The following is a 16,236-nucleotide window of genomic DNA, read 5'->3' on the forward strand; positions in this document are numbered from 1 at the left end:
TGATGCCGATCGATGCTCTATTGGTGGACTAGGGATTTGTCGAGTCACCCGTATTGCCATAATGAACCAGGGATTTGTTGAGGCAGTTCCCATGTTTGCCATGATGAACTATGGATTTGTTGAGACAATTCCAGCATTTGTCGTGATGAATTAGGGATTTGTTGAGGCAATTCCCGCATTTGTCGTGATGAACTAGGGATTTGTTGAGGGAATTCTGGCATTTGTCGTGATGAACTAGGGATTTTTTGAGGCAATTCCTGCATTTGTCATGATGAACCAGAGAATTGATGAGGCAATTCTCGCATTTTCCGTGATGAACCAAGGATTTGATGAGACAATTCCCGCATTTGTAGTGATGAACCAGGGATTTGATGAGGCAATTCCCACATTCGCCATGATGAATCAATGATTTGTTGAGGCAATTCCCGTGTAATGCCCCGAAAATTACTCCAAACAAATCTTGCTCAAAAATGAGTATTTTTTTATAATGATGCCATATAAAATTTATTTCCTTATATTCGTTTCATTTTCGGAACATCACTTTAAGTAACATACAATGCGGAAAATCAAAAACATCATTACCTAAATTTAATAAAAATATAACTCAATATAACTTTGAATCATACTTCATTAGAATAACATGAAATGTTGGTACAAAGTACAAGGCGGAACCTAATCGTCGCCCAAATAAAACTAATCCAAAATAAATACCCTACACTACTCCATGCCCCCTTCTAAGACATCAAAAAGCGGTAACTCCGAATCTTCGCAGAACGATCCATCTGAACAAAACGCGAATAGAAGACAAACAAAAATAAAATGGAGTAAGACATCTAATGAATATTACTCATTGATGACATAGAATTACATGGAATATCACATTCAGACAGACACGCACAATAAACACAATATATACATCGCATATAAAAATGCACGATGATGAATGATGTTATAATCTCATATTATGAGGATCAAAGTTCACAATCTCAATGTATGAATGTTATGCTTGTTTCATTCATCCTTTCACGAATATCCCCCAATAAACTATACGGAAATAACCGAGAGTACAGGTCCCATAACAAGCCGATTTGAACGCACCAAAATTATTCCTCGCAAGGATAAATGATCAATATGTTTCGAAGAACTATCTATTTCAGGACGGTGTCGTATCAAACACTTTCTGGACATCACTCTCATTGTTCCTGATTGCAAAGAGGGGTTGTCAGAGATCGTCTAGTTTGTGCTCTGTGAGAACTGTCCGATCCAACAGAATACCTCATCCAGGAATACAAGGGACTCGTCTCACCTAGACTCACCCTCAAGACTTTGCTGACGAACCACCGCCATAAAATTTCTTCTCCACTACTTCATTATCCATAATGAGTATGCATACTAACCGAGGTTAGCCGATTAAATATTTTAATCATTATTTTAAATGATCAGTCCAACCTAAGACATCTCACAGAGGAATGCTTCTTGTGGGACCAGATCTTATATCAACACATAAATAGAGGAATAACATCCCTACCACTATGAACCATCGCTGAATCCCCCTGGACGACCACATGGCCAAGCCTCTTACGGTTAGACGACCTCGCTGCGTGGTATCATGTAATCTTTTTTTTGGGCATCACCCTAATCACGACATCACAGTCGGAAACCTTGCCCTAAATAGGCGCAAGAACAAAGGTACTTGTATAAGTTTGTTGATTTTGGGCACTAGGTTCAATCATCTGAGTCACGGTCCTTCCCAAGGGTAAATACACTTCACACCCAAGCTACGGCTATTGCCTAAGCAATCAAACAATCACAATCAGTCAAAAATATTGTTTGTTTTCCGCCCAAGCGAGAGACTTTCACTCAAGCGACTAATTCATCAAAACAGACTCACTTTCCTGCATGGTTCTCGCTCGAGTGAGGGGACTGTCGCTTAAGCTAAAAATCCACCAAAAACTGGTCAAAATACCTGTCTGGACTTGCCCGGGCGAGGTACGGCGCTCGGGCACCAAAAACGCCCAAAACAGGCTGTCTAGCCCTCGTCGAAGCGAGGCTGGCCCGCCCAAGCGAGGGATTTGTTGAGCCAATTCTCACATTTGTCGTGATGCACCAGGGATTTGATGAGGCAATTCCCACATTTGCCTTGATGAACCAGAGATTTGTTGAGGCAATTCCCGCATTTGTCGTGATAGACCAGGGATTTGTTGAGGCAATTCCCGCATTTGTCATGATGAACTAGGAATCTTTTGAGGCAGTTCCCTGTTGAAAGATTTTTTTTCCGATGCTATGGATGATTGTTCAAGTTTCTGATTTTAGTTATTTAATTGGTTTATCCTTTGCTCGTCATCTCGACTTTGTCGGAATAAGGTCCAACGTCGATATAATGATTTCAAAAATGTTCTATTTGATCAAAAACTTAACTTTATTGAATTATTAACAACTTCATACCACCTCGGCTTTGTTGGAATAAATTCCAACGCCATTTTAATGGTATGAATTTAACAAATTAATTCATGTGATAATGGATGATATTTATATTTTGTTTTCCTTTATTAATTGAACTACTTCCTTAAGGGAGATTGGTAAAGAATAAATAGATAAAGCAATAAATAGTTAGTTGCAGAATTTAAATGATAGAAAATAAATGTTAGTAGCGGAAATGTAAATGACTAAAAATAAAAGTTAGTAGTTAGATCACTCATTATAACTGTGTATTTTTCCTTTTCACAAAGATACAATTTATGAGTTAAATTGCACTTTGATTCAAGGTTTCTTTTTCTTGTCAACAAATAAAATTTATAAGTTAACATTTTATTATTTTACATTTGCATCTCTTTCAAGATTCAATTGTAGTATAATATAGGGTTATATCGAACCAAAGGGAATTGCATTAATAGAAGGAAACATGTTATAACAAAAATAATGATTAACCACTTTTTGATGATTGTGTTATGTTGCATAAAATTTAACAAGGAAACATAAACTAGTATTCACAAATTCTTGAGGAGAAAATTGGTTTGAAATATGAAATTATTTCTAGACTCAAATGGTTTTGAAAAATATTAACAAGCTATGCGTTATACTTTCGGTTAATTCCACACATCATTTCAAAATCCTTCATCTAGTGTCCTAGAATGATAAGATGATTTTCAAACCTTATGAAATACACTAAATGATAGTTAAGTATCACTCGTCGGAGTAAGTTGTCACACCCTACTTCAGGCTCCATTAACATCATTTAGCCTTGAACTTAAGTTGCTTCAAATAGATGCTTGATATGGCAAGTGAACTAAGGTGTAGATTATACTTTTTGTTCACTTGTCAACACTTTAAGAAGAAGCATTTTGGATCTTTAAATCAAGTTTTCGGTGATCAAGCTAAAACCGCATTAAGAACTTCATAAAGAATCGAAACATAACCAAAATGTAATAACTTGAATGTATTATTTTCAAAAGATAATACAAAAGAATAGAAGAAATAAAATTACACCATAATTCAAATCAATGTTTAGGAGCATGAGTCATCTATCCAAGGATGAGATTCTTTTTGGACCCAAATGAGATTACAAAATTATGTTTTTGTATCACATTTGCCATCTCCTTTCTCCTCTTTGTTAGGTATTAGTGGATAGAACACACCCAGAAGGGGAGGGTTGAATAGGTGTCGCGGTTACCAATTACCGCTTTTCGCACTGAAGCGCTATTATGGAAAAAACCCAGTTAATCGATTAACACCCTGTCTTAATCGATTAACTCGCAGAAACAACAAGTTGCATAATGGCTTACTGCACACTCACTCACCGATATTCAAGAACAAATAAAGCAGATATATTTCAACAAAATTAAACTAGATATAGCAAATTAACAGTATCGAAAATATCAGCTACTAGTAGGCAATAATACGACTTGAAATATAAAGATATTAGGGATAGAAAAAGCATGCAACATGGAATTTTATCATGGTTCGTTTGCGGGTCCACTTTCAAACTACATTCAGGCCTCCCCTTCTGACCTCGGGAGATTTCCTTCACTAATATTGAATCGAATATATTGTTACATGCAAACTTCCAATACAAACACTTAGACGCTCTTTTCTTGAATCCAAGAACCCACTTTCTAGGTTTGATTATTCTAATCGCCTAAGAAAACATTTCTTGCAATCTAGCCCCAACCAAGAACTCGCTCTAAACTTGAGACCTCTAAGTCGTGGTGAAGACTCACTGAATCTCTTAGGCTGTAAGACACCAAGAAACAACTTCCCTTATTACAACAAAAAATAGTACAAAAACAAAGTGGCGTAGCGCGACCGCCCGAAGGATGAGTTGAGAAGAAAGAAGCTCTCAAAGCGACCGTCCCTCCATCCTTTGTGGTTGGCAAATTTCATTTATTGTGAAAAGTATTTATTTTGATATTTATTTATTAGTGAAAAAATGTTTTAATTGATTTTTAATTTAATTGAAAATGGTTTATTTTGGGATTTTGGGAATTAATTGATTGAAACGAAGCGGTGTACCTCGACCTTTCGAAGATGAGTTGAGAAGAAAGATGCCTTCAAGGCAACCTTTTCTTCATCTTTGATTAATTCCTAAAATTATTTTATTTTTTGAAAAGTGCTTATAATAATAATAATCTTGTCATATTTCATTTTTAAAAAAATGTTCAATTTTTTGTTGAACATTAATTTTTATTATTTACATTTTTTTAGTAATGTGGTTATGAAATTAAAAAGAAAATTAAAAAATAAAGTTTATTAATAAAAAAGATTGCGAGTTTATTGCTACATGAAGGGGGTTTGTTATTTTTAGTTATTGATATTTATCCAAAAAATATTATTTATTGATTCAAAAAAATATTTTATTTTTATTTTTATTTTTGGACTAGTCTGTGTTATACATTATTCAAAAAACTACATTTTTTATTTGTTAAATGATATTATGGTATGCAAATACAAATATAAATATAATACAAAAAATAAAAGAAATAAACATGTTTGATCGTGTGTGAGAAAGAGTATGGAGTCTTATTGCACTTGGACACGTGGGGCGTGTTAGATGATGGATCAGGAGGGTCACGGAGGCCAGTGTGCACACGTCCACATGGAATCATATGCTCTAATGGGTGTAGGGTTACTGTGCGGTGTGGCTCACTGTATCCATGTTGCGTTTCACAATGTGATTGGTCAATCTTTGGGTCAATGACAGCTGGAAAAAATATGCAAAATTGGCGGTTGATATTCAGCAATAAAACAAATGCATGAGAACAGAAATGAGCCCGCCCATACTGGATCTTCTAGCTTAACACCTTTCCCTCCCTCACCAGTTTCACTTTTCCAAGTGCTTTTTTTGTATGTTTTCCAGTGTTTACTGTGTGTGTTATTTTTAATTAACATAAACTCTAATTTATAATGAAATTTTAATAACTAAAACCCTAAAATTAGGTTAACCAATTTTTTATTTGATTACTTAACTTTAGGAATCCTAACAACACAGCTTTAACCCACATTTTACTATTTGTTTTGTTATCTTTTAAATTCAAATGTTGCTTCTTAAATGGAATAAACTTAACTTTTTCATTTAATTATCTTAATAAATCCAAAAATAATCATAAAAAATCAATAAAAAAAGTTTTAATTATTTTTGTTCATTTAATATTATAATTTCGAAATATACTAAAATAAAAGAAGTAATTTTATTAATTATTTTTTTAGGGACAAATGTATGAGTTTCTAGAAGCTATCTTTTATTGAATTTTTTATTCATTTTTTGAAAAGTTAATTTTATGAGAATTCTTTAAATTTAAATCTTGGTTGACTTAATCATTTAGATTTAGGAACTTTAACATAACATATTTATTATTATTTTTGAATTTTGGTTAACATAGATTTAGGAACTTTAACACTTAGATTTATGAACTTTAACAACATTGATTTGACCTTCTTATATTTTGCTTTGTTATTTTGGTTAACTTAATCACTTAGATTTATGAATCTTAACAACTAGTTTAGTTTTATTACTTTTAGAAAACTATCTTCGAAATTCTATTATTTTTTATTGAAAAAGTTTTGGATTTTTCTGGGCCGGAAAAAAATGACGTTCACAATAGGGATGGTAGCTTTTTAAAATTTTCCCTCATATTCAAGTATTGAAGAAAAGAATACATTTGGATAATAGAATAAAAGAAATTTTCCTATTCAAAATGTGAAAAGAAAATCTAAAAAATCCGCTAAGAATCCATGATAAAAATTCAAGCAAAAGTTAAGGAAAAGAAAGATACACTATCAATGACAATAAAATTAGTTGTCATATCTCACTGGGAAGATTCTCATCTTGATCTCAAATATTTAATGAGGTTTTGAAATAAAAAATATTAGGTTGAAAAATGAAAAATTACGGTTGCTTTTGACAATGAAACTATGGTGAGGTGGATGTGTCACTAGGTTCCCAAATAGGGACAAGGATCACATGTCCCATAATTTTATTATCCTCATGTCCTACACTAATCAAATTTCATAAAATAATATTAAAATATTAATTTTTTTATTTATAATTTTTCTTTTTAAATGAATGAAACTTTCTTATTGACTTAACACACCAAAGTAGAACATAAGTGATCTCCATCCCAGGGAATAAAGATGATTCCTATTGAGAAATGGAGCCGGCCATTCATTATTATGAGAACGAGTGATGTAAAAATATACACAGCATTATATTCGGAGACAAAATAATTTTTTTATTTCTGTTATCTAATTTAATTATTAAGATTAAATATTTTATTGATCTTCCTATAGAGATACTTCACAAGTTTTTCTTATTATGGAAGCACTTTATGCCTACTGGACTAAGATGCTACAAACTTACCTAATAGAATCATAGAAGCATCTTATGCCTAGTTATTTTGCATCGTTTCCTCGTAAACTATGTTATGTATACGATATTGAAGAAGAGAAAATAATATATACACCTTTAGTGTAAGAGTTTGTAACATTGTCACTGCATCATTAATCATTTATTATTAATTATTATTGACTTTTAAATAAAACTAATACAGATAAATATACACTGACCATGTATAAATCTTTATATTGTTAATACATAAATATTAGAGTGAATTACATTGACACCCTTGAGTTTTAGTGAAATTACGTAAATCACCCATCACTTCTTTACATCTACACAAACCCCTACTTTTTATAATTTCATTACACCGACCATCACTGCACGAGAAATAAGTGTAATCTTTTAAACAAAAATGTGAAAAATGCAATTAAGTTAACCAAAACATGTTATGTTGTGGAGACAACTCCAAATAATATATGAATCAATACATCTTTATTATTTTTGGTTCGTTACAATAAAGTATAAAAGCGATTTAAACAATATTTTTTAGAACTGTTGATGCATTTTGTAACAAAAAATAATGAAAATACATTGATTTGTATATTATTTGGACTTATCTTAACAATATATCATGTTTTGTTGAACTTAATTACATTTATTGTATTTTTTGTTTAAAAGATTACACATATTTCTCAGGCAAGGTGGTCACTGTAATGAAAGTATGAAAACTAGGGATTTGTTTAGGTGTAAAAAATGAAGGGTAATTTATGTAATTTCACTAAAACTTAGGAGATATCAATATAATTTACTCTAAATATTATAATAATAAAAGAAATGCAACTTTGTACTAAAAATAACCAGTCATACACATCACTATTGTCATGTGAGTACATTAGTTATTATTACTTCTATTATGCTACCAGTACCATCATTGTACACATTATCACCATTTTTATACTTTCCGCGAATGCTATGCTCGGAGTTTGGAGGTTGATGAAATAGAAAGGGGATGGGATGGAGCAAAAGGAGAGTCACTTTCATTTTTGCTTGGGTATTTTTCATTTAATTATAAAAGTAAAACAAAAAAAAATATTAATATACTAATATTTACCTATAAAAAACAAAAAATACCCCAAGAGAACCAGAATGATAAGAAAGTTACCATAAGAGTATTTTGGGCTGGGATCATACTGATTTAACACAATGCAAAAAGAAATTAATAGTCCAAATTATTTATTTTTTTAATTTATGTTAATTAAAATCTTATAGATTTATCTCTCCCCTTACATTGGGTCCAATACTAGAGAGAATCTTATCTCAGTATCCTATAACCCTAGTATAGGTAGTTCACCCAATTTCAATTTATTCTCTTCCATCGATTTCTCCTTATCCTCCATTCATCCAAAACAAATTAAACATGCAAATATGTGTCTATCAAATATAAATGAAATAAAGTCTTCATTGATTTTAGCAAATCTGGACAAGTGTTTAAACTAAAAATCTAAAGTACAGTGGATTACAAACAACCTCCACCCTTATGAAATAGAATCTTTTTGAGAACTACACATCCAGCATTGTTACTGCATGATGTTACATTAACTACTCACATTACAATAGTTGCTTCACGCATAAGTTACTTACTCCATTAGCAATTATTTCATTTCAAAATAAACACACATTTGAAGGCTAATGCCATCACCTATATCTTTTGAAAAAAATAGAGAAGGTGGGTAGCTATATCAAAACTCTGGATTTTCCTTGGTTTCATTTGTTTTCTTAATCAGATCAATGATGAAAATGATTTGTATGCAGAAATATTTCCAAATAAGATTGAGATGAATACCCATTCACTCTAGGGTGATCTGACAGCTTCACCTGCATATCGCACATTTCCAAGTTCCTCTTCAATGCGAAGAAGCTGAAAATTAATTTAAGAGAGTCACGGAGGGAAATGTGTATTACATCAGTGTATATTGCTAATCTTTCACATAATAGTCAGCAACTGGATATAGTTAAGAATGTAAACACTACTTTCAAGGGTGTATTGTTTTTATTTTGAGGAAAAAGTGTATACAATGACAATGTATGAGTTTTATCATCATTGATTTTTCAAAAAAAAAAAATTAATACAAATAATGGTGGATGATATCCTAACTGTGCATTAAAATTTGTACAGTGACAGTGCATAGATATTACACTCATTTTATTTTTTATATTGTGCATACTATCCGACCAAGCAGTTTAAAATGGCCACGAGAGTCATCAAATTAAATGAAGCAGCCAAGTTGGACATTATCCTCCATATGAAAGAAAACTATGAGCAGTTTATTATAACTCTTATTATATTCAATTTCTTTGTTTCACTTTTACCCTATCATGTCCAGTAAATGCCGAAATAAAAACGTTAAGTTAAAATAGATCAATGAATAACTTGCGTAAGGTTTAGACGTTTAGTCATAAGAGTGTACTTTAAAATATGCATGTCATAAGTTGAATTAAAACTTGAATCAAAGAGGGGGAGAAGTTAACATATGATTCTAGTTACCTGGTTATACTTTGACAATCGCTCGCTTCGGCAAGGAGAGCCAGTCTTAATCTGGAGGACAGAACTTGAATAATCAACATCCAAGTTATAAAATAATGGCATGGCACAATTTGCAACACTAAAAATATTAAATTCACCAAACAAAATGATTAATGATATAGAACCTGTCCACTGGCTAAGCCAACAGAGAGATCAGCTATGAAGTTATCCTCAGTCTCGCCACTGCGATGACTAACCATGACACCCCAACCCGCAGCCTTTGAGTCAAGAGAAGCCTGAATAGATTCAGTAACTGTGCCGATCTGGTTAACCTGCAATCAGCGGATAGCAGATAAAACAATTGAAGATTATTAATCATGCCTACCCAGAAAACTCTGACACATACAGGGCATGGTGGGCAAATTAAACTAAAAATATAAAAAAATGACAAGTTCTGGTGCATATTATGAGTGTGATTATTTCAGATTAATTTTTGGAAAAAAACAGTTAAACATGATAATCTGCAGAGGCTCGAAGTTATTTAGCAACAACATAAGTTGTTTTCTACAGCTGTTTTTGAATGAAAAAACATTGATTTCTTTAAGCTGGACTTTTGGGCATTAAGATTATATGTTGATCTGATAATCAGATTATTTTCAAATTTGTACCAAACACACCTTATATTAGTATGAGAGAGAAAAATAGTAAAGAACACTCACCTTAAGAAGCAAAGCATTGCAAGCCTTCTTAGAAATGGCATCAGCTATTCTCTTTGGGTTTGTGACTAACAAATCATCTCCCACGAGTTGAATATCAACTGAAGAGAGTAGCGAAGACCATGAACTCCAATCATCTTGATCAAATGGATCCTCAATTGACACAATGGGAAATTCTTTCACAAAGTCTTTATAAAGTTCACGAAGACTCTGAGCAGAGTGAATGTGAGATCCATCATTTGGCTGTTTCTTGAAGTTTAAATCATACTTCCCATCTTTAGTATAAAACTCCGAAGCTGCAACATCCATTCCTATTTTAATCTGCACCAGTTTTTTCATGATCAGTACAGGTAGATATTCAAATTATATGACAGCATGAAACAATGAAAGCACTTCCTACCTTGCCAGTATAGCCAGCCTTCTCGATGGCATCGATGAGTAAAACCAGTCCCTCCCTGTTATCTTGAACATTGGGTGCAAATCCTCCTTCATCTCCAACGTTACATGCATCTTGCCCATACTTTGCTTTGATTATGCCCTTTAATACATGATAGACTATCCCACAAGAAACAACCAAGTTAACTATTTGTCAGCATAAACAGATCATCGCTGATAGGATGTTGAATTGAAAAGAAAAAAAAACATGAAACATAAGCCATATAGTATGCAGTCAGGAAAATTGAGTTTAGATCAGTCATCAAACCAGATGCAAAACTTATAGGAAGAACTTATAAAAACTAGTATCAAAATGAAATTATCGCATCTTATATCAAAACAAGTTGAATACCAAAATGAGAAAATGCAAACAAAAGATGCATGGTTGCAACCACAGTTCATATAAATTCAGTCATACTTCCTCAGTGGTTACAGGCATAAAGCATTAGGCTTCTAACCTTCACTGCCCATGCGGAGGCCTCAGCAAATGAAGTTGCTCCAACTGGGAGTATCATGAATTCTTGCATAGCCAGATTATTTCCTGCATGACTGCCCCCGTTTATAACATTAAAAGCTGGAACTGGCATAACAAGTTCTTTTGTTCCTGAAATCTCTTGGATGTGCTTGTACAAGGGCACTCCCTTTGCTCCTGTGCCAGCTCTACACACACTCAATGAAACTCCCAATATTGCATTAGCCCCTAGTTTTGACTTGTTTGGAGTTCCATCTATTTCCAGCATGATGGCATCCACGTCCGCTTGATTCCTTTTTAAACACAGCCTTAAATGTCAACTTGTAGAGCACAAAATGTCAAAAACAGAACACTATGCCTCAGTCAAGACTGTGTAAATATAAAATCAGTTTTCTTTCTTTTTCCCTTTCAGAAAGAAGAAATAGGAAGAAAAATTATAGAAAAAGCAGGAAAAATATCAATTGGTGTGCAATTCATGATGTATAGCAGGTTACATACAATGACCTAGCTAAGAATTATATCAGCTAACTAACTCTACAAAATACTCAACTGGATTCTATAAGGGGCACTGCTTCTACGTCGTTTCAGCATACAACAGCAACATGATCACAGGTTTCCAATTTAGACCACATTATTTGCAAAACACATTAAAATGACAACTGATATCAACTATGTGGATCAGGTGTTTATAATACATGTCAGTTATTTTACAATGGCATGACAACTTGAATTCTTTGATTGAAAGTCCAGTGTCAAATACACCATATAAAGGCATAATTGTATAGACAACTGAGTGATGAGTGTTAAATCGCCAAAACAGTTGAGTTATCTCTAATATGTTTACATCATAGCACTCTAAGTGTGAATCTTTCAACAAATGCTACTAGCACTTATGATTGTGTCCGAGATCCTTGCTATTCCGAAGTTATTTTGGATCTCGACTAATCCAAGTCAGGTTGGAAAGACAAATTTAAGGAGCCAAAACTCTCTCAACACCCAGTTTTTCCATTCACAAAACTCGAACAGACGACCTTAATTACGGAGAACAGAGGTGCCCCTTGCCACTCCAACCAGCAGACATTGATGCACTATTCTGATTACAGAACATACTCTTGCTACTATTTCAACCAGCCCACCAAGTATTCAATTTTTAAAAAAATACTGACCCCACCCAGTGGGATTAAGCTTGGTTGTTTGTCCAAGTTCCACCTCAACTATGATAACCAACCAAGAAATCATGCAGTCAAAGTGAGAAGCACAGATACAAACATGACACGGACACAACACAGTAAATGGTAGAAGATTGATCAGTATAAAATTAAATAAAAACACAAATCTTAAATTAAAAGAGAACAACAATGTTTTAAAAGTTAGTAAAAGATGTGTGAAAGTTAAGAAAGAAGGGTTGTATCTTTTCATACACGACAAAGAAAGTGTAAAGACTCACTTAGGCCCCTTAAAAAATTTCCCTGAAAAATTGGAAACCCCAACTAGTCCAAAATAGTCCACCAAGTACATTGCATCTGGGTTAAAATAATCAATTTTAAAATTTGGGATATTGGCACTATTTTGACTAAAATTCAAAATTTGTAATTTTGTCTTTTTTAGGGATATTGGTATACACTGAATTTTATAAGAATTCCCAAAGAAATTTCAGAATAGCAAAGGATAATAAAATTTTTGTGGAGACACACATACATATACATATACATATACATATACATATACATATACATATACATATACATATACATATACATATACATATACATATACATATACATATACATATACATATACATATACATATACATATACATATACATATACATATACATATACATATACATATACATATACATATACATATACATATACATATACATATACATATACATATACATATACATATACATATACATATACATATACATATACATATACATATACATATACATATACATATACATATACATATACATATACATATACATATACATATACATATACATATACATATACATATACATATACATATACATATACATATACATATACATATACATATACATATACATATACATATACATATACATATACATATACATATACATATACATATACATATACATATACATATACATATACATATACATATACATATACATATACATATACATATACATATACATATACATATACATATACATATACATATACATATACATATACATATACATATACATATACATATACATATACATATACATATACATATACATATACATATACATATACATATACATATACATATACATATACATATACATATACATATACATATACATATACATATACATATACATATACATATACATATACATATACATATACATATACATATACATATACATATACATATACATATACATATACATATACATATACATATACATATACATATACATATACATATACATATACATATACATATACATATACATATACATATACATATACATATACATATACATATACATATACATATACATATACATATACATATACATATACATATACATATACATATACATATACATATACATATACATATACATATACATATACATATACATATACATATACATATACATATACATATACATATACATATACATATACATATACATATACATATACATATACATATACATATACATATACATATACATATACATATACATATACATATACATATACATATACATATACATATACATATACATATACATATACATATACATATACATATACATATACATATACATATACATATACATATACATATACATATACATATACATATACATATACATATACATATACATATACATATACATATACATATACATATACATATACATATACATATACATATACATATACATATACATATACATATACATATACATATACATATACATATACATATACATATACATATACATATACATATACATATACATATACATATACATATACATATACATATACATATACATATACATATACATATACATATACATATACATATACATATACATATACATATACATATACATATACATATACATATACATATACATATACATATACATATACATATACATATACATATACATATACATATACATATACATATACATATACATATACATATACATATACATATACATATACATATACATATACATATACATATACATATACATATACATATACATATACATATACATATACATATACATATACATATACATATACATATACATATACATATACATATACATATACATATACATATACATATACATATACATATACATATACATATACATATACATATACATATACATATACATATACATATACATATACATATACATATACATATACATATACATATACATATACATATACATATACATATACATATACATATACATATACATATACATATACATATACATATACATATACATATACATATACATATACATATACATATACATATACATATACATATACATATACATATACATATACATATACATATACATATACATATACATATACATATACATATAGTCGACGAATAGAATATTTTTAATACATTAAAATTTGATATCACCAAAAGACAGAGAAAAAAATATCATAATTCATTTTCAATCAATATTGACTCTTAAAAAAAAAAAAAGTCAATAATACAAATGAATTATGTAATGAGATATGTATATATGTTGTACTGAAGATATAGAACTCCAAAAACAAAAATTCATTTGTATGGAAACATGATATGTACATATGTCCTATGTCCGTATAGAAGTTTTTTTCTCTGGAAAACGAATGATTTACCTAACGTCAATACCAACAAGCTTGGGAGCCAAAAACTCATTGATATTCCTAACAGCGTTAAGAACACCTTTCCCTCCGTACACATTCTTGTCCCCATCTCTAAGCTCCAAAGCCTCATAAATCCCTGTAGAGGCCCCACTCGGGACAGCACTTCGGTAAACCTGGTCCGTTACCAGATCCACCTCCACCGTCGGATTCCCTCTACTATCTATGATCTGCCTGGCCTTCACTGATTTCACCGAATACTCACCAGACACCTTCACCACCGACGACGATGCCGGTGCGGCGGTGACAGAGCCGCGCACGACGAAGGAGCGGCGATGTTTCTGGAAAGGAATAGAGTGAGACGTTGAGAGGAGGCGCGTGGTGGTGACGAAGGAGGAAGGGGTTCCGAGAATGGTGTTGGTTGGTGTGAAACTCAAAGTCATTGTTTTTTGTTTTTGTAATAGTGTTTTTGAGTTTGTCACACATGGTATGAAATGTGAAAGGGTTTATTGATATAAAGGTTTTGGGTGTGAGCGTTTGTGGAAAACTCCGCCAAATTTGGGAAGAAGGGTTTTAGGGCCTAATAAACAACGCCATTTGGAGGTTGTTGTCGGGGATTTACAAACAGAGGGTTGCATGATAGGTGGTTGTATGATTTGCATGCCGTGGACTTGTGTGTTGTTGTGGAATTATTTTTGGGTGGGAAATAAATATAAATATTTCTAAAAATAAAATCATGTTTTTACATAATTCATCATCTGTTTTATATTAACGAGCGTGTTTATATATCATTTGTTTTTACCTACCTGAGTTCTTACTTTTTTATATTGAATATTTAATATTATATTAGAAAATTATATCATATTTTTTGTATTAAGTATACATGATATTATAATTTATATAATAGAAAATTGTGAAAATAAATATTATTAAAACTTACATTAAAAATTGCATTGATAGTATGATATCTTTGTGTAAATAACTTCCATTAATATTTCTTTTATTTTGTGTGGAAATATTGTAGTAAGCATAGTTGTAAAAATCATATCGGTTATCAAACCGATCAGGATACTGGTATAGCTCAGTAATTAAACTGCATGTCAGTTAAACCGGACATACTTACCTATATTTATATATATATATATATATAAATAAACCTATAACAAAAAAATTCCAAATAGGTAGATACTCAAATTTATAATTCATATTTATAATCTACTCAAAATTCACATAAACAAACAACTTTAAGTCTTTAACAAATTCAAAGTATAAATTACAAAATATATATCAATCCAAAAGTATCACTTAACAACTGCAAAATATAAATAAATGACACAAATTCATAACTCACTCTACA

At 31.0% G+C, this 16,236-nt stretch overlaps 1 pseudogene; it reads right to left on the reverse strand.

Annotated features, from left to right (window-relative positions):
- Positions 8,354-15,374, reverse strand: LOC109343361 (annotated as a pseudogene).

Source organism: Lupinus angustifolius, chromosome LG03 (assembly GCF_001865875.1).
Source record: "Lupinus angustifolius cultivar Tanjil chromosome LG03, LupAngTanjil_v1.0, whole genome shotgun sequence".
Taxonomy (NCBI): Eukaryota; Viridiplantae; Streptophyta; class Magnoliopsida; order Fabales; family Fabaceae; genus Lupinus; species Lupinus angustifolius.